Raw genomic sequence first — 19,465 nt, 5'->3', positions numbered from 1 at the left:
AGGTGAGGAATGAATGACTGCCACTAAGCCGTTAAGAATTTCTCATGTTTCGGAATTTTTGAGACTCGATCTCTAACAAATCACCAGAAGCAAATCTGAAAGGATTTTGGAGGATCATTCCAGATGGAGTTAATGACTCGCGGTGATCAGTAATAACTCTCTCAATTTTAGTAATTTTCATGAACCGATCTCTACCAAAGCATCAGAAGAGAATCCGAATGGCTTTTCGAGGAAGAGTGCATAAGACATCCATGGCTAGAGCTGATTAGTAATGAATGGCTCATTTTTAGTAATTGACACAAACTATTTCAACCAAATGACCAGGAGAGTATCTAAATAGATCTTTGGAGGATGATTCCATGAGGTACTAATTACTGACTCCTTTGCACTGACCATTTCACTGACCGTTATTCACCAAATCCTAAGGCCAGAATCCTTATGGCTTTCTCGGATGACTCCATGAGGAATTGATCAGAAGCCCTGAGAAGGCATTGCTTTCTCATTGGTCAGTAAATTTCATGAACGGAGCAGCACCTTTGCCTGGAAGTGTATCCTAAGGGGTCTCCAGACAATTTCTTGAGAAAGATATCGATCGCACACATCGAGGATGAACTCCTCCTATTTAGAAATTGTCACGAACCGCTGACTTCCAAATCCTCATCATCAGAGACTGGAAAAGAGTGTTGTGTGAAAGTAGACTACATTCGATTGAAATTATAATTCATTCAAGAAATGCTGCTTGAAGGGTTTGTTGAAATATAGTTGTCAGGAAGAGAAACATTCAGGAGTGTGAAACAATCGGTCCTCAAACTAATTAAGTGAGAGCTCCTATTGTGCTAGGAGATTGGCAAACGTTAGTATGCAAATAAGATATGTATGTATATTTGTCAGTTTCCGCTTCCTTTTGTCTCGTATGGTAAATTGGCTGGGGTTTATCTATATAAATAAGTCAGCTTGAGCTTTTCCAGGAGGCTTACATCTATCTGGGTGCATTGGCAAAGCGTTTTCCTAATCAACAGAGTGGTCTGACAAATTCAGTGAGTGCATGAGACATCAATGGCTACATTTGATTGGTAATGGATGTCGCATTTTTTGCAATGTACCAAACTGCTCTGTACCGTATGACGAGAAGTGAATCCTCGGGGCTTTCAAGAAGATTCTCTCTCAAATTTATCTGTATCACAGCTCAAAGATGAATTTCTCATTTTTAGTATATTTCAAGAATCGATTTCTTCCAAATCACCAGCAGAGAATCGAAAAGCATTTTGGTTAATCATTCGAGGAGAGCTTTATCACTAGCCCTTGTCAATAACTTAAGTCTCATTAGGAGTAATTTTCTTGAACCAATCGCTACGAACTCACCAGGAGAGAATCTGGATTGCTGGAGTCTTTACCACTAGGTACTTGTAAAGAATGATTTTCTACCTTGAGTAATTTGCAGGAACTGATCTGTTCCAATGCACCAAGAGAGAATGCACTTGCTTTTCTGGTGGATGATTCCATGGGAAATTTGGAAGAACCAATTTCTTCCAAATCACCAGCAGAGACTCCAAAAGCATATCGGCGAATCGTTCAAGGAGAAATTTATCAGTCGTTCTCATCAATAATGTACATCTCATGAGGAGTAATTTTCTTGAAGAGATCTCTACCAAATGATCAGGCGAGAGTCCGAATGGCTTTTCGAGGAAGAGTGCATGAGAGAGCAAGGGCTACATCTGATTTGGAATGAATGTCTCATTTTTAGCAATTTACACTACCCGTCTCTACCAAATGACCAGGAGAGTATCTAAAAGGTCTTTGGAGGATGAGTCCATCAGGCACTAATTACTCGCAGTGATCAGTACTAAATGTTTGGATTTTTAGTAATTTTCATGAACCAATCACTACCAGCTCCCCAGGAGAGAATCTGGATTGCTGCAGTCTTTACCAGTAGATACTTGTAAAGAATGATTTTCTTACTTTGAGTAATTAGCACGAACCGATCTGTTCCAATGCACCAAGAGATAATGCGATTGCTTTTCTGGTGGATGAGTCCATGGGGAATTTATCAGAAGATGGATGAGGAATGAATTTTCTCATTCCCAGTCATTTTCAAGAACTGATTTTATTCGAAATCACCAGGAGCTAATTATGAAAGGAGTTCGGAGGATGAGTCCATGTGTAATTAATTGCTAATATTGATCAGAAAGAACTGCCTCCTTTTTAGCAATTTCTACCAAATCATCAACTGATATCTACCTAATCACAAGGAGCCAATCTGAAAGGCTTTGGAGGATGATTCCATTTGTCATTGATTTTTAGCATTGGTTAGTTATAACTTTCTCTTTTTTAGCAATTTTCACGATCCATCTCTGCCAAATGCCGAAGAGAGAATAGACTTGCTTTTTGGTGGATGGTTCCATGAGAAATACATCAGGATACCTGATGACGAATGACGTTCTCATTTTGAGTAATTTTCGCAAACTGCTCTGTACCGTAGGACGAGAAGTGAATCCTCGGGGTTTCAGGAAGAGTCCCTCTCAAATTTATCTGTCGCACAGCTCAAAGATGAATTTCTCATTTTGAGTATATTTCAGGACCTGATTTCTTCCAAGTCAACAGGAGCGATTTTAAATGTACCGAGGGGGATCATTAGGTGAGGAATGAATGACTGCCACTAAGCCGTTAAGAATTTCTCATGTTTCGGAATTTTTGAGACTCGATCTCTAACAAATCACCAGAAGCAAATCTGAAAGGATTTTGGAGGATCATTCCAGATGGAGTTAATGACTCGCGGTGATCAGTAATAACTCTCTCAATTTTAGTAATTTTCATGAACCGATCTCTACCAAAGCATCAGAAGAGAATCCGAATGGCTTTTCGAGGAAGAGTGCATAAGACATCCATGGCTAGAGCTGATTAGTAATGAATGGCTCATTTTTAGTAATTGACACAAACTATTTCAACCAAATGACCAGGAGAGTATCTAAATAGATCTTTGGAGGATGATTCCATGAGGTACTAATTACTGACTCCTTTGCACTGACCATTTCACTGACCGTTATTCACCAAATCCTAAGGCCAGAATCCTTATGGCTTTCTCGGATGACTCCATGAGGAATTGATCAGAAGCCCTGAGAAGGCATTGCTTTCTCATTGGTCAGTAAATTTCATGAACGGAGCAGCACCTTTGCCTGGAATTGTATCCTAAGGGGTCTCCAGACAATTTCTTGAGAAAGATATCGATCGCACACATCGAGGATGAACTCCTCCTATTTAGAAATTGTCACGAACCGCTGACTTCCAAATCCTCATCATCAGAGACTGGAAAAGAGTGTTGTGTGAAAGTAGACTACATTCGATTGAAATTATAATTCATTCAAGAAATGCTGCTTGAAGGGTTTGTTGAACTATAGTTGTCAGGAAGAGAAACATTCAGGAGTGTGAAACAATCGGTCCTCAAACTAATTAAGTGAGAGCTCCTATTGAGCTAGGAGATTGGCAAACGTTAGTATGCAAATAAGATATGTATGTATATTTGTCAGTTTCCGCTTCCTTTTGTCTCGTATGGTAAATTGGCTGGGGTTTATCTATATAAATAAGTCAGCTTGAGCTTTTCCAGGAGGCTTACATCTATCTGGGTGCATTGGCAAAGCGTTTTCCTAATCAACAGAGTGGTCTGACAAATTCAGTGAGTGCATGAGACATCAATGGCTACATTTGATTGGTAATGGATGTCGCATTTTTTGCAATGTACCAAACTGCTCTGTACCGTATGACGAGAAGTGAATCCTCGGGGCTTTCAAGAAGATTCTCTCTCAAATTTATCTGTATCACAGCTCAAAGATGAATTTCTCATTTTTAGTATATTTCAAGAATCGATTTCTTCCAAATCACCAGCAGAGAATCGAAAAGCATTTTGGTTAATCATTCGAGGAGAGCTTTATCACTAGCCCTTGTCAATAACTTAAGTCTCATTAGGAGTAATTTTCTTGAACCAATCGCTACGAACTCACCAGGAGAGAATCTGGATTGCTGGAGTCTTTACCACTAGGTACTTGTAAAGAATGATTTTCTACCTTGAGTAATTTGCAGGAACTGATCTGTTCCAATGCACCAAGAGAGAATGCACTTGCTTTTCTGGTGGATGATTCCATGGGAAATTTGGAAGAACCAATTTCTTCCAAATCACCAGCAGAGACTCCAAAAGCATATCGGCGAATCGTTCAAGGAGAAATTTATCAGTCGTTCTCATCAATAATGTACATCTCATGAGGAGTAATTTTCTTGAAGAGATCTCTACCAAATGATCAGGCGAGAGTCCGAATGGCTTTTCGAGGAAGAGTGCATGAGAGAGCAAGGGCTACATCTGATTTGGAATGAATGTCTCATTTTTAGCAATTTACACTACCCGTCTCTACCAAATGACCAGGAGAGTATCTAAAAGGTCTTTGGAGGATGAGTCCATCAGGCACTAATTACTCGCAGTGATCAGTACTAAATGTTTGGATTTTTAGTAATTTTCATGAACCAATCACTACCAGCTCCCCAGGAGAGAATCTGGATTGCTGCAGTCTTTACCAGTAGATACTTGTAAAGAATGATTTTCTTACTTTGAGTAATTAGCACGAACCGATCTGTTCCAATGCACCAAGAGATAATGCGATTGCTTTTCTGGTGGATGAGTCCATGGGGAATTTATCAGAAGATGGATGAGGAATGAATTTTCTCATTCCCAGTCATTTTCAAGAACTGATTTTATTCGAAATCACCAGGAGCTAATTATGAAAGGAGTTCGGAGGATGAGTCCATGTGTAATTAATTGCTAATATTGATCAGAAAGAACTGCCTCCTTTTTAGCAATTTCTACCAAATCATCAACTGATATCTACCTAATCACAAGGAGCCAATCTGAAAGGCTTTGGAGGATGATTCCATTTGTCATTGATTTTTAGCATTGGTTAGTTATAACTTTCTCTTTTTTAGCAATTTTCACGATCCATCTCTGCCAAATGCCGAAGAGAGAATAGACTTGCTTTTTGGTGGATGGTTCCATGAGAAATACATCAGGATACCTGATGACGAATGACGTTCTCATTTTGAGTAATTTTCGCAAACTGCTCTGTACCGTAGGACGAGAAGTGAATCCTCGGGGTTTCAGGAAGAGTCCCTCTCAAATTTATCTGTCGCACAGCTCAAAGATGAATTTCTCATTTTGAGTATATTTCAGGACCTGATTTCTTCCAAGTCAACAGGAGCGATTTTAAATGTACCGAGGGGGATCATTAGGTGAGGAATGAATGACTGCCACTAAGCCGTTAAGAATTTCTCATGTTTCGGAATTTTTGAGACTCGATCTCTAACAAATCACCAGAAGCAAATCTGAAAGGATTTTGGAGGATCATTCCAGATGGAGTTAATGACTCGCGGTGATCAGTAATAACTCTCTCAATTTTAGTAATTTTCATGAACCGATCTCTACCAAAGCATCAGAAGAGAATCCGAATGGCTTTTCGAGGAAGAGTGCATAAGACATCCATGGCTAGAGCTGATTAGTAATGAATGGCTCATTTTTAGTAATTGACACAAACTATTTCAACCAAATGACCAGGAGAGTATCTAAATAGATCTTTGGAGGATGATTCCATGAGGTACTAATTACTGACTCCTTTGCACTGACCATTTCACTGACCGTTATTCACCAAATCCTAAGGCCAGAATCCTTATGGCTTTCTCGGATGACTCCATGAGGAATTGATCAGAAGCCCTGAGAAGGCATTGCTTTCTCATTGGTCAGTAAATTTCATGAACGGAGCAGCACCTTTGCCTGGAAGTGTATCCTAAGGGGTCTCCAGACAATTTCTTGAGAAAGATATCGATCGCACACATCGAGGATGAACTCCTCCTATTTAGAAATTGTCACGAACCGCTGACTTCCAAATCCTCATCATCAGAGACTGGAAAAGAGTGTTGTGTGAAAGTAGACTACATTCGATTGAAATTATAATTCATTCAAGAAATGCTGCTTGAAGGGTTTGTTGAACTATAGTTGTCAGGAAGAGAAACATTCAGGAGTGTGAAACAATCGGTCCTCAAACTAATTAAGTGAGAGCTCCTATTGAGCTAGGAGATTGGCAAACGTTAGTATGCAAATAAGATATGTATGTATATTTGTCAGTTTCCGCTTCCTTTTGTCTCGTATGGTAAATTGGCTGGGGTTTATCTATATAAATAAGTCAGCTTGAGCTTTTCCAGGAGGCTTACATCTATCTGGGTGCATTGGCAAAGCGTTTTCCTAATCAACAGAGTGGTCTGACAAATTCAGTGAGTGCATGAGACATCAGTGGCTACATTTGATTGGTAATGGATGTCGCATTTTTTGCAATGTACCAAACTGCTCTGTACCGTATGACGAGAAGTGAATCCTCGGGGCTTTCAAGAAGATTCTCTCTCAAATTTATCTGTATCACAGCTCAAAGATGAATTTCTCATTTTTAGTATATTTCAAGAATCGATTTCTTCCAAATCACCAGCAGAGAATCGAAAAGCATTTTGGTTAATCATTCGAGGAGAGCTTTATCACTAGCCCTTGTCAATAACTTAAGTCTCATTAGGAGTAATTTTCTTGAACCAATCGCTACGAACTCACCAGGAGAGAATCTGGATTGCTGGAGTCTTTACCACTAGGTACTTGTAAAGAATGATTTTCTACCTTGAGTAATTTGCAGGAACTGATCTGTTCCAATGCACCAAGAGAGAATGCACTTGCTTTTCTGGTGGATGATTCCATGGGAAATTTGGAAGAACCAATTTCTTCCAAATCACCAGCAGAGACTCCAAAAGCATATCGGCGAATCGTTCAAGGAGAAATTTATCCGTCGTTCTCATCAATAATGTACATCTCATGAGGAGTAATTTTCTTGAAGAGATCTCTACCAAATGATCAGGCGAGAGTCCGAATGGCTTTTCGAGGAAGAGTGCATGAGAGAGCAAGGGCTACATCTGATTTGGAATGAATGTCTCATTTTTAGCAATTTACACTACCCATCTCTACCAAATGACCAGGAGAGTATCTAAAAGGTCTTTGGAGGATGAGTCCATCAGGCACTAATTACTCGCAGTGATCAGTACTAAATGTTTGGATTTTTAGTAATTTTCATGAACCAATCACTACCAGCTCCCCAGGAGAGAATCTGGATTGCTGCAGTCTTTACCAGTAGATACTTGTAAAGAATGATTTTCTTACTTTGAGTAATTAGCACGAACCGATCTGTTCCAATGCACCAAGAGATAATGCGATTGCTTTTCTGGTGGATGAGTCCATGGGGAATTTATCAGAAGATGGATGAGGAATGAATTTTCTCATTCCCAGTCATTTTCAAGAACTGATTTTATTCGAAATCACCAGGAGCTAATTATGAAAGGAGTTCGGAGGATGAGTCCATGTGTAATTAATTGCTAATATTGATCAGAAAGAACTGCCTCCTTTTTAGCAATTTCTACCAAATCATCAACTGATATCTACCTAATCACAAGGAGCCAATCTGAAAGGCTTTGGAGGATGATTCCATTTGTCATTGATTTTTAGCATTGGTTAGTTATAACTTTCTCTTTTTTAGCAATTTTCACGATCCATCTCTGCCAAATGCCGAAGAGAGAATAGACTTGCTTTTTGGTGGATGGTTCCATGAGAAATACATCAGGATACCTGATGACGAATGACGTTCTCATTTTGAGTAATTTTCGCAAACTGCTCTGTACCGTAGGACGAGAAGTGAATCCTCGGGGTTTCAGGAAGAGTCCCTCTCAAATTTATCTGTCGCACAGCTCAAAGATGAATTTCTCATTTTGAGTATATTTCAGGACCTGATTTCTTCCAAGTCAACAGGAGCGATTTTAAATGTACCGAGGGGGATCATTAGGTGAGGAATGAATGACTGCCACTAAGCCGTTAAGAATTTCTCATGTTTCGGAATTTTTGAGACTCGATCTCTAACAAATCACCAGAAGCAAATCTGAAAGGATTTTGGAGGATCATTCCAGATGGAGTTAATGACTCGCGGTGATCAGTAATAACTCTCTCAATTTTAGTAATTTTCATGAACCGATCTCTACCAAAGCATCAGAAGAGAATCCGAATGGCTTTTCGAGGAAGAGTGCATAAGACATCCATGGCTAGAGCTGATTAGTAATGAATGGCTCATTTTTAGTAATTGACACAAACTATTTCAACCAAATGACCAGGAGAGTATCTAAATAGATCTTTGGAGGATGATTCCATGAGGTACTAATTACTGACTCCTTTGCACTGACCATTTCACTGACCGTTATTCACCAAATCCTAAGGCCAGAATCCTTATGGCTTTCTCGGATGACTCCATGAGGAATTGATCAGAAGCCCTGAGAAGGCATTGCTTTCTCATTGGTCAGTAAATTTCATGAACGGAGCAGCACCTTTGCCTGGAAGTGTATCCTAAGGGGTCTCCAGACAATTTCTTGAGAAAGATATCGATCGCACACATCGAGGATGAACTCCTCCTATTTAGAAATTGTCACGAACCGCTGACTTCCAAATCCTCATCATCAGAGACTGGAAAAGAGTGTTGTGTGAAAGTAGACTACATTCGATTGAAATTATAATTCATTCAAGAAATGCTGCTTGAAGGGTTTGTTGAAATATAGTTGTCAGGAAGAGAAACATTCAGGAGTGTGAAACAATCGGTCCTCAAACTAATTAAGTGAGAGCTCCTATTGTGCTAGGAGATTGGCAAACGTTAGTATGCAAATAAGATATGTATGTATATTTGTCAGTTTCCGCTTCCTTTTGTCTCGTATGGTAAATTGGCTGGGGTTTATCTATATAAATAAGTCAGCTTGAGCTTTTCCAGGAGGCTTACATCTATCTGGGTGCATTGGCAAAGCGTTTTCCTAATCAACAGAGTGGTCTGACAAATTCAGTGAGTGCATGAGACATCAATGGCTACATTTGATTGGTAATGGATGTCGCATTTTTTGCAATGTACCAAACTGCTCTGTACCGTATGACGAGAAGTGAATCCTCGGGGCTTTCAAGAAGATTCTCTCTCAAATTTATCTGTATCACAGCTCAAAGATGAATTTCTCATTTTTAGTATATTTCAAGAATCGATTTCTTCCAAATCACCAGCAGAGAATCGAAAAGCATTTTGGTTAATCATTCGAGGAGAGCTTTATCACTAGCCCTTGTCAATAACTTAAGTCTCATTAGGAGTAATTTTCTTGAACCAATCGCTACGAACTCACCAGGAGAGAATCTGGATTGCTGGAGTCTTTACCACTAGGTACTTGTAAAGAATGATTTTCTACCTTGAGTAATTTGCAGGAACTGATCTGTTCCAATGCACCAAGAGAGAATGCACTTGCTTTTCTGGTGGATGATTCCATGGGAAATTTGGAAGAACCAATTTCTTCCAAATCACCAGCAGAGACTCCAAAAGCATATCGGCGAATCGTTCAAGGAGAAATTTATCAGTCGTTCTCATCAATAATGTACATCTCATGAGGAGTAATTTTCTTGAAGAGATCTCTACCAAATGATCAGGCGAGAGTCCGAATGGCTTTTCGAGGAAGAGTGCATGAGAGAGCAAGGGCTACATCTGATTTGGAATGAATGTCTCATTTTTAGCAATTTACACTACCCGTCTCTACCAAATGACCAGGAGAGTATCTAAAAGGTCTTTGGAGGATGAGTCCATCAGGCACTAATTACTCGCAGTGATCAGTACTAAATGTTTGGATTTTTAGTAATTTTCATGAACCAATCACTACCAGCTCCCCAGGAGAGAATCTGGATTGCTGCAGTCTTTACCAGTAGATACTTGTAAAGAATGATTTTCTTACTTTGAGTAATTAGCACGAACCGATCTGTTCCAATGCACCAAGAGATAATGCGATTGCTTTTCTGGTGGATGAGTCCATGGGGAATTTATCAGAAGATGGATGAGGAATGAATTTTCTCATTCCCAGTCATTTTCAAGAACTGATTTTATTCGAAATCACCAGGAGCTAATTATGAAAGGAGTTCAGAGGATGAGTCCATGTGTAATTAATTGCTAATATTGATCAGAAAGAACTGCCTCCTTTTTAGCAATTTCTACCAAATCATCAACTGATATCTACCTAATCACAAGGAGCCAATCTGAAAGGCTTTGGAGGATGATTCCATTTGTCATTGATTTTTAGCATTGGTTAGTTATAACTTTCTCTTTTTTAGCAATTTTCACGATCCATCTCTGCCAAATGCCGAAGAGAGAATAGACTTGCTTTTTGGTGGATGGTTCCATGAGAAATACATCAGGATACCTGATGACGAATGACGTTCTCATTTTGAGTAATTTTCGCAAACTGCTCTGTACCGTAGGACGAGAAGTGAATCCTCGGGGTTTCAGGAAGAGTCCCTCTCAAATTTATCTGTCGCACAGCTCAAAGATGAATTTCTCATTTTGAGTATATTTCAGGACCTGATTTCTTCCAAGTCAACAGGAGCGATTTTAAATGTACCGAGGGGGATCATTAGGTGAGGAATGAATGACTGCCACTAAGCCGTTAAGAATTTCTCATGTTTCGGAATTTTTGAGACTCGATCTCTAACAAATCACCAGAAGCAAATCTGAAAGGATTTTGGAGGATCATTCCAGATGGAGTTAATGACTCGCGGTGATCAGTAATAACTCTCTCAATTTTAGTAATTTTCATGAACCGATCTCTACCAAAGCATCAGAAGAGAATCCGAATGGCTTTTCGAGGAAGAGTGCATAAGACATCCATGGCTAGAGCTGATTAGTAATGAATGGCTCATTTTTAGTAATTGACACAAACTATTTCAACCAAATGACCAGGAGAGTATCTAAATAGATCTTTGGAGGATGATTCCATGAGGTACTAATTACTGACTCCTTTGCACTGACCATTTCACTGACCGTTATTCACCAAATCCTAAGGCCAGAATCCTTATGGCTTTCTCGGATGACTCCATGAGGAATTGATCAGAAGCCCTGAGAAGGCATTGCTTTCTCATTGGTCAGTAAATTTCATGAACGGAGCAGCACCTTTGCCTGGAATTGTATCCTAAGGGGTCTCCAGACAATTTCTTGAGAAAGATATCGATCGCACACATCGAGGATGAACTCCTCCTATTTAGAAATTGTCACGAACCGCTGACTTCCAAATCCTCATCATCAGAGACTGGAAAAGAGTGTTGTGTGAAAGTAGACTACATTCGATTGAAATTATAATTCATTCAAGAAATGCTGCTTGAAGGGTTTGTTGAACTATAGTTGTCAGGAAGAGAAACATTCAGGAGTGTGAAACAATCGGTCCTCAAACTAATTAAGTGAGAGCTCCTATTGAGCTAGGAGATTGGCAAACGTTAGTATGCAAATAAGATATGTATGTATATTTGTCAGTTTCCGCTTCCTTTTGTCTCGTATGGTAAATTGGCTGGGGTTTATCTATATAAATAAGTCAGCTTGAGCTTTTCCAGGAGGCTTACATCTATCTGGGTGCATTGGCAAAGCGTTTTCCTAATCAACAGAGTGGTCTGACAAATTCAGTGAGTGCATGAGACATCAATGGCTACATTTGATTGGTAATGGATGTCGCATTTTTTGCAATGTACCAAACTGCTCTGTACCGTATGACGAGAAGTGAATCCTCGGGGCTTTCAAGAAGATTCTCTCTCAAATTTATCTGTATCACAGCTCAAAGATGAATTTCTCATTTTTAGTATATTTCAAGAATCGATTTCTTCCAAATCACCAGCAGAGAATCGAAAAGCATTTTGGTTAATCATTCGAGGAGAGCTTTATCACTAGCCCTTGTCAATAACTTAAGTCTCATTAGGAGTAATTTTCTTGAACCAATCGCTACGAACTCACCAGGAGAGAATCTGGATTGCTGGAGTCTTTACCACTAGGTACTTGTAAAGAATGATTTTCTACCTTGAGTAATTTGCAGGAACTGATCTGTTCCAATGCACCAAGAGAGAATGCACTTGCTTTTCTGGTGGATGATTCCATGGGAAATTTGGAAGAACCAATTTCTTCCAAATCACCAGCAGAGACTCCAAAAGCATATCGGCGAATCGTTCAAGGAGAAATTTATCAGTCGTTCTCATCAATAATGTACATCTCATGAGGAGTAATTTTCTTGAAGAGATCTCTACCAAATGATCAGGCGAGAGTCCGAATGGCTTTTCGAGGAAGAGTGCATGAGAGAGCAAGGGCTACATCTGATTTGGAATGAATGTCTCATTTTTAGCAATTTACACTACCCGTCTCTACCAAATGACCAGGAGAGTATCTAAAAGGTCTTTGGAGGATGAGTCCATCAGGCACTAATTACTCGCAGTGATCAGTACTAAATGTTTGGATTTTTAGTAATTTTCATGAACCAATCACTACCAGCTCCCCAGGAGAGAATCTGGATTGCTGCAGTCTTTACCAGTAGATACTTGTAAAGAATGATTTTCTTACTTTGAGTAATTAGCACGAACCGATCTGTTCCAATGCACCAAGAGATAATGCGATTGCTTTTCTGGTGGATGAGTCCATGGGGAATTTATCAGAAGATGGATGAGGAATGAATTTTCTCATTCCCAGTCATTTTCAAGAACTGATTTTATTCGAAATCACCAGGAGCTAATTATGAAAGGAGTTCGGAGGATGAGTCCATGTGTAATTAATTGCTAATATTGATCAGAAAGAACTGCCTCCTTTTTAGCAATTTCTACCAAATCATCAACTGATATCTACCTAATCACAAGGAGCCAATCTGAAAGGCTTTGGAGGATGATTCCATTTGTCATTGATTTTTAGCATTGGTTAGTTATAACTTTCTCTTTTTTAGCAATTTTCACGATCCATCTCTGCCAAATGCCGAAGAGAGAATAGACTTGCTTTTTGGTGGATGGTTCCATGAGAAATACATCAGGATACCTGATGACGAATGACGTTCTCATTTTGAGTAATTTTCGCAAACTGCTCTGTACCGTAGGACGAGAAGTGAATCCTCGGGGTTTCAGGAAGAGTCCCTCTCAAATTTATCTGTCGCACAGCTCAAAGATGAATTTCTCATTTTGAGTATATTTCAGGACCTGATTTCTTCCAAGTCAACAGGAGCGATTTTAAATGTACCGAGGGGGATCATTAGGTGAGGAATGAATGACTGCCACTAAGCCGTTAAGAATTTCTCATGTTTCGGAATTTTTGAGACTCGATCTCTAACAAATCACCAGAAGCAAATCTGAAAGGATTTTGGAGGATCATTCCAGATGGAGTTAATGACTCGCGGTGATCAGTAATAACTCTCTCAATTTTAGTAATTTTCATGAACCGATCTCTACCAAAGCATCAGAAGAGAATCCGAATGGCTTTTCGAGGAAGAGTGCATAAGACATCCATGGCTAGAGCTGATTAGTAATGAATGGCTCATTTTTAGTAATTGACACAAACTATTTCAACCAAATGACCAGGAGAGTATCTAAATAGATCTTTGGAGGATGATTCCATGAGGTACTAATTACTGACTCCTTTGCACTGACCATTTCACTGACCGTTATTCACCAAATCCTAAGGCCAGAATCCTTATGGCTTTCTCGGATGACTCCATGAGGAATTGATCAGAAGCCCTGAGAAGGCATTGCTTTCTCATTGGTCAGTAAATTTCATGAACGGAGCAGCACCTTTGCCTGGAAGTGTATCCTAAGGGGTCTCCAGACAATTTCTTGAGAAAGATATCGATCGCACACATCGAGGATGAACTCCTCCTATTTAGAAATTGTCACGAACCGCTGACTTCCAAATCCTCATCATCAGAGACTGGAAAAGAGTGTTGTGTGAAAGTAGACTACATTCGATTGAAATTATAATTCATTCAAGAAATGCTGCTTGAAGGGTTTGTTGAACTATAGTTGTCAGGAAGAGAAACATTCAGGAGTGTGAAACAATCGGTCCTCAAACTAATTAAGTGAGAGCTCCTATTGAGCTAGGAGATTGGCAAACGTTAGTATGCAAATAAGATATGTATGTATATTTGTCAGTTTCCGCTTCCTTTTGTCTCGTATGGTAAATTGGCTGGGGTTTATCTATATAAATAAGTCAGCTTGAGCTTTTCCAGGAGGCTTACATCTATCTGGGTGCATTGGCAAAGCGTTTTCCTAATCAACAGAGTGGTCTGACAAATTCAGTGAGTGCATGAGACATCAGTGGCTACATTTGATTGGTAATGGATGTCGCATTTTTTGCAATGTACCAAACTGCTCTGTACCGTATGACGAGAAGTGAATCCTCGGGGCTTTCAAGAAGATTCTCTCTCAAATTTATCTGTATCACAGCTCAAAGATGAATTTCTCATTTTTAGTATATTTCAAGAATCGATTTCTTCCAAATCACCAGCAGAGAATCGAAAAGCATTTTGGTTAATCATTCGAGGAGAGCTTTATCACTAGCCCTTGTCAATAACTTAAGTCTCATTAGGAGTAATTTTCTTGAACCAATCGCTACGAACTCACCAGGAGAGAATCTGGATTGCTGGAGTCTTTACCACTAGGTACTTGTAAAGAATGATTTTCTACCTTGAGTAATTTGCAGGAACTGATCTGTTCCAATGCACCAAGAGAGAATGCACTTGCTTTTCTGGTGGATGATTCCATGGGAAATTTGGAAGAACCAATTTCTTCCAAATCACCAGCAGAGACTCCAAAAGCATATCGGCGAATCGTTCAAGGAGAAATTTATCAGTCGTTCTCATCAATAATGTACATCTCATGAGGAGTAATTTTCTTGAAGAGATCTCTACCAAATGATCAGGCGAGAGTCCGAATGGCTTTTCGAGGAAGAGTGCATGAGAGAGCAAGGGCTACATCTGATTTGGAATGAATGTCTCATTTTTAGCAATTTACACTACCCATCTCTACCAAATGACCAGGAGAGTATCTAAAAGGTCTTTGGAGGATGAGTCCATCAGGCACTAATTACTCGCAGTGATCAGTACTAAATGTTTGGATTTTTAGTAATTTTCATGAACCAATCACTACCAGCTCCCCAGGAGAGAATCTGGATTGCTGCAGTCTTTACCAGTAGATACTTGTAAAGAATGATTTTCTTACTTTGAGTAATTAGCACGAACCGATCTGTTCCAATGCACCAAGAGATAATGCGATTGCTTTTCTGGTGGATGAGTCCATGGGGAATTTATCAGAAGATGGATGAGGAATGAATTTTCTCATTCCCAGTCATTTTCAAGAACTGATTTTATTCGAAATCACCAGGAGCTAATTATGAAAGGAGTTCGGAGGATGAGTCCATGTGTAATTAATTGCTAATATTGATCAGAAAGAACTGCCTCCTTTTTAGCAATTTCTACCAAATCATCAACTGATATCTACCTAATCACAAGGAGCCAATCTGAAAGGCTTTGGAGGATGATTCCATTTGTCATTGATTTTTAGCATTGGTTAGTTATAACTTTCTCTTTTTTAGCAATTTTCACGATCCATCTCTGCCAAATGCCGAAGAGAGAATAGACTTGCTTTTTGGTGGATGGTTCCATGAGAAATACATCAGGATACCTGATGACGAATGACGTTCTCATTTTGAGTAATTTTCGCAAACTGCTCTGTACCGTAGGACGAGAAGTGAATCCTCGGGGTTTCAGGAAGAGTCCCTCTCAAATTTATCTGTCGCACAGCTCAAAGATGAATTTCTCATTTTGAGTATATTTCAGGACCTGATTTCTTCCAAGTCAACAGGAGCGATTTTAAATGTACCGAGGGGGATCATTAGGTGAGGAATGAATGACTGCCACTAAGCCGTTAAGAATTTCTCATGTTTCGGAATTTTTGAGACTCGATCTCTAACAAATCACCAGAAGCAAATCTGAAAGGATTTTGGAGGATCATTCCAGATGGAGTTAATGACTCGCGGTGATCAGTAATAACTCTCTCAATTTTAGTAATTTTCATGAACCGATCTCTACCAAAGCATCAGAAGAGAATCCGAATGGCTTTTCGAGGAAGAGTGCATAAGACATCCATGGCTAGAGCTGATTAGTAATGAATGGCTCATTTTTAGTAATTGACACAAACTATTTCAACCAAATGACCAGGAGAGTATCTAAATAGATCTTTGGAGGATGATTCCATGAGGTACTAATTACTGACTCCTTTGCACTGACCATTTCACTGACCGTTATTCACCAAATCCTAAGGCCAGAATCCTTATGGCTTTCTCGGATGACTCCATGAGGAATTGATCAGAAGCCCTGAGAAGGCATTGCTTTCTCATTGGTCAGTAAATTTCATGAACGGAGCAGCACCTTTGCCTGGAAGTGTATCCTAAGGGGTCTCCAGACAATTTCTTGAGAAAGATATCGATCGCACACATCGAGGATGAACTCCTCCTATTTAGAAATTGTCACGAACCGCTGACTTCCAAATCCTCATCATCAGAGACTGGAAAAGAGTGTTGTGTGAAAGTAGACTACATTCGATTGAAATTATAATTCATTCAAGAAATGCTGCTTGAAGGGTTTGTTGAAATATAGTTGTCAGGAAGAGAAACATTCAGGAGTGTGAAACAATCGGTCCTCAAACTAATTAAGTGAGAGCTCCTATTGTGCTAGGAGATTGGCAAACGTTAGTATGCAAATAAGATATGTATGTATATTTGTCAGTTTCCGCTTCCTTTTGTCTCGTATGGTAAATTGGCTGGGGTTTATCTATATAAATAAGTCAGCTTGAGCTTTTCCAGGAGGCTTACATCTATCTGGGTGCATTGGCAAAGCGTTTTCCTAATCAACAGAGTGGTCTGACAAATTCAGTGAGTGCATGAGACATCAATGGCTACATTTGATTGGTAATGGATGTCGCATTTTTTGCAATGTACCAAACTGCTCTGTACCGTATGACGAGAAGTGAATCCTCGGGGCTTTCAAGAAGATTCTCTCTCAAATTTATCTGTATCACAGCTCAAAGATGAATTTCTCATTTTTAGTATATTTCAAGAATCGATTTCTTCCAAATCACCAGCAGAGAATCGAAAAGCATTTTGGTTAATCATTCGAGGAGAGCTTTATCACTAGCCCTTGTCAATAACTTAAGTCTCATTAGGAGTAATTTTCTTGAACCAATCGCTACGAACTCACCAGGAGAGAATCTGGATTGCTGGAGTCTTTACCACTAGGTACTTGTAAAGAATGATTTTCTACCTTGAGTAATTTGCAGGAACTGATCTGTTCCAATGCACCAAGAGAGAATGCACTTGCTTTTCTGGTGGATGATTCCATGGGAAATTTGGAAGAACCAATTTCTTCCAAATCACCAGCAGAGACTCCAAAAGCATATCGGCGAATCGTTCAAGGAGAAATTTATCAGTCGTTCTCATCAATAATGTACATCTCATGAGGAGTAATTTTCTTGAAGAGATCTCTACCAAATGATCAGGCGAGAGTCCGAATGGCTTTTCGAGGAAGAGTGCATGAGAGAGCAAGGGCTACATCTGATTTGGAATGAATGTCTCATTTTTAGCAATTTACACTACCCGTCTCTACCAAATGACCAGGAGAGTATCTAAAAGGTCTTTGGAGGATGAGTCCATCAGGCACTAATTACTCGCAGTGATCAGTACTAAATGTTTGGATTTTTAGTAATTTTCATGAACCAATCACTACCAGCTCCCCAGGAGAGAATCTGGATTGCTGCAGTCTTTACCAGTAGATACTTGTAAAGAATGATTTTCTTACTTTGAGTAATTAGCACGAACCGATCTGTTCCAATGCACCAAGAGATAATGCGATTGCTTTTCTGGTGGATGAGTCCATGGGGAATTTATCAGAAGATGGATGAGGAATGAATTTTCTCATTCCCAGTCATTTTCAAGAACTGATTTTATTCGAAATCACCAGGAGCTAATTATGAAAGGAGTTCGGAGGATGAGTCCATGTGTAATTAATTGCTAATATTGATCAGAAAGAACTGCCTCCTTTTTAGCAATTTCTACCAAATCATCAACTGATATCTACCTAATCACAAGGAGCCAATCTGAAAGGCTTTGGAGGATGATTCCATTTGTCATTGATTTTTAGCATTGGTTAGTTATAACTTTCTCTTTTTTAGCAATTTTCACGATCCATCTCTGCCAAATGCCGAAGAGAGAATAGACTTGCTTTTTGGTGGATGGTTCCATGAGAAATACATCAGGATACCTGATGACGAATGACGTTCTCATTTTGAGTAATTTTCGCAAACTGCTCTGTACCGTAGGACGAGAAGTGAATCCTCGGGGTTTCAGGAAGAGTCCCTCTCAAATTTATCTGTCGCACAGCTCAAAGATGAATTTCTCATTTTGAGTATATTTCAGGACCTGATTTCTTCCAAGTCAACAGGAGCGATTTTAAATGTACCGAGGGGGATCATTAGGTGAGGAATGAATGACTGCCACTAAGCCGTTAAGAATTTCTCATGTTTCGGAATTTTTGAGACTCGATCTCTAACAAATCACCAGAAGCAAATCTGAAAGGATTTTGGAGGATCATTCCAGATGGAGTTAATGACTCGCGGTGATCAGTAATAACTCTCTCAATTTTAGTAATTTTCATGAACCGATCTCTACCAAAGCATCAGAAGAGAATCCGAATGGCTTTTCGAGGAAGAGTGCATAAGACATCCATGGCTAGAGCTGATTAGTAATGAATGGCTCATTTTTAGTAATTGACACAAACTATTTCAACCAAATGACCAGGAGAGTATCTAAATAGATCTTTGGAGGATGATTCCATGAGGTACTAATTACTGACTCCTTTGCACTGACCATTTCACTGACCGTTATTCACCAAATCCTAAGGCCAGAATCCTTATGGCTTTCTCGGATGACTCCATGAGGAATTGATCAGAAGCCCTGAGAAGGCATTGCTTTCTCATTGGTCAGTAAATTTCATGAACGGAGCAGCACCTTTGCCTGGAATTGTATCCTAAGGGGTCTCCAGACAATTTCTTGAGAAAGATATCGATCGCACACATCGAGGATGAACTCCTCCTATTTAGAAATTGTCACGAACCGCTGACTTCCAAATCCTCATCATCAGAGACTGGAAAAGAGTGTTGTGTGAAAGTAGACTACATTCGATTGAAATTATAATTCATTCAAGAAATGCTGCTTGAAGGGTTTGTTGAACTATAGTTGTCAGGAAGAGAAACATTCAGGAGTGTGAAACAATCGGTCCTCAAACTAATTAAGTGAGAGCTCCTATTGAGCTAGGAGATTGGCAAACGTTAGTATGCAAATAAGATATGTATGTATATTTGTCAGTTTCCGCTTCCTTTTGTCTCGTATGGTAAATTGGCTGGGGTTTATCTATATAAATAAGTCAGCTTGAGCTTTTCCAGGAGGCTTACATCTATCTGGGTGCATTGGCAAAGCGTTTTCCTAATCAACAGAGTGGTCTGACAAAT

This window comes from Eretmochelys imbricata, chromosome 17 (genome assembly GCF_965152235.1).
Source record: "Eretmochelys imbricata isolate rEreImb1 chromosome 17, rEreImb1.hap1, whole genome shotgun sequence".
Classification (NCBI taxonomy): Eukaryota; Metazoa; Chordata; order Testudines; family Cheloniidae; genus Eretmochelys; species Eretmochelys imbricata.
This window is presented reverse-complemented; position numbering follows the sequence as displayed.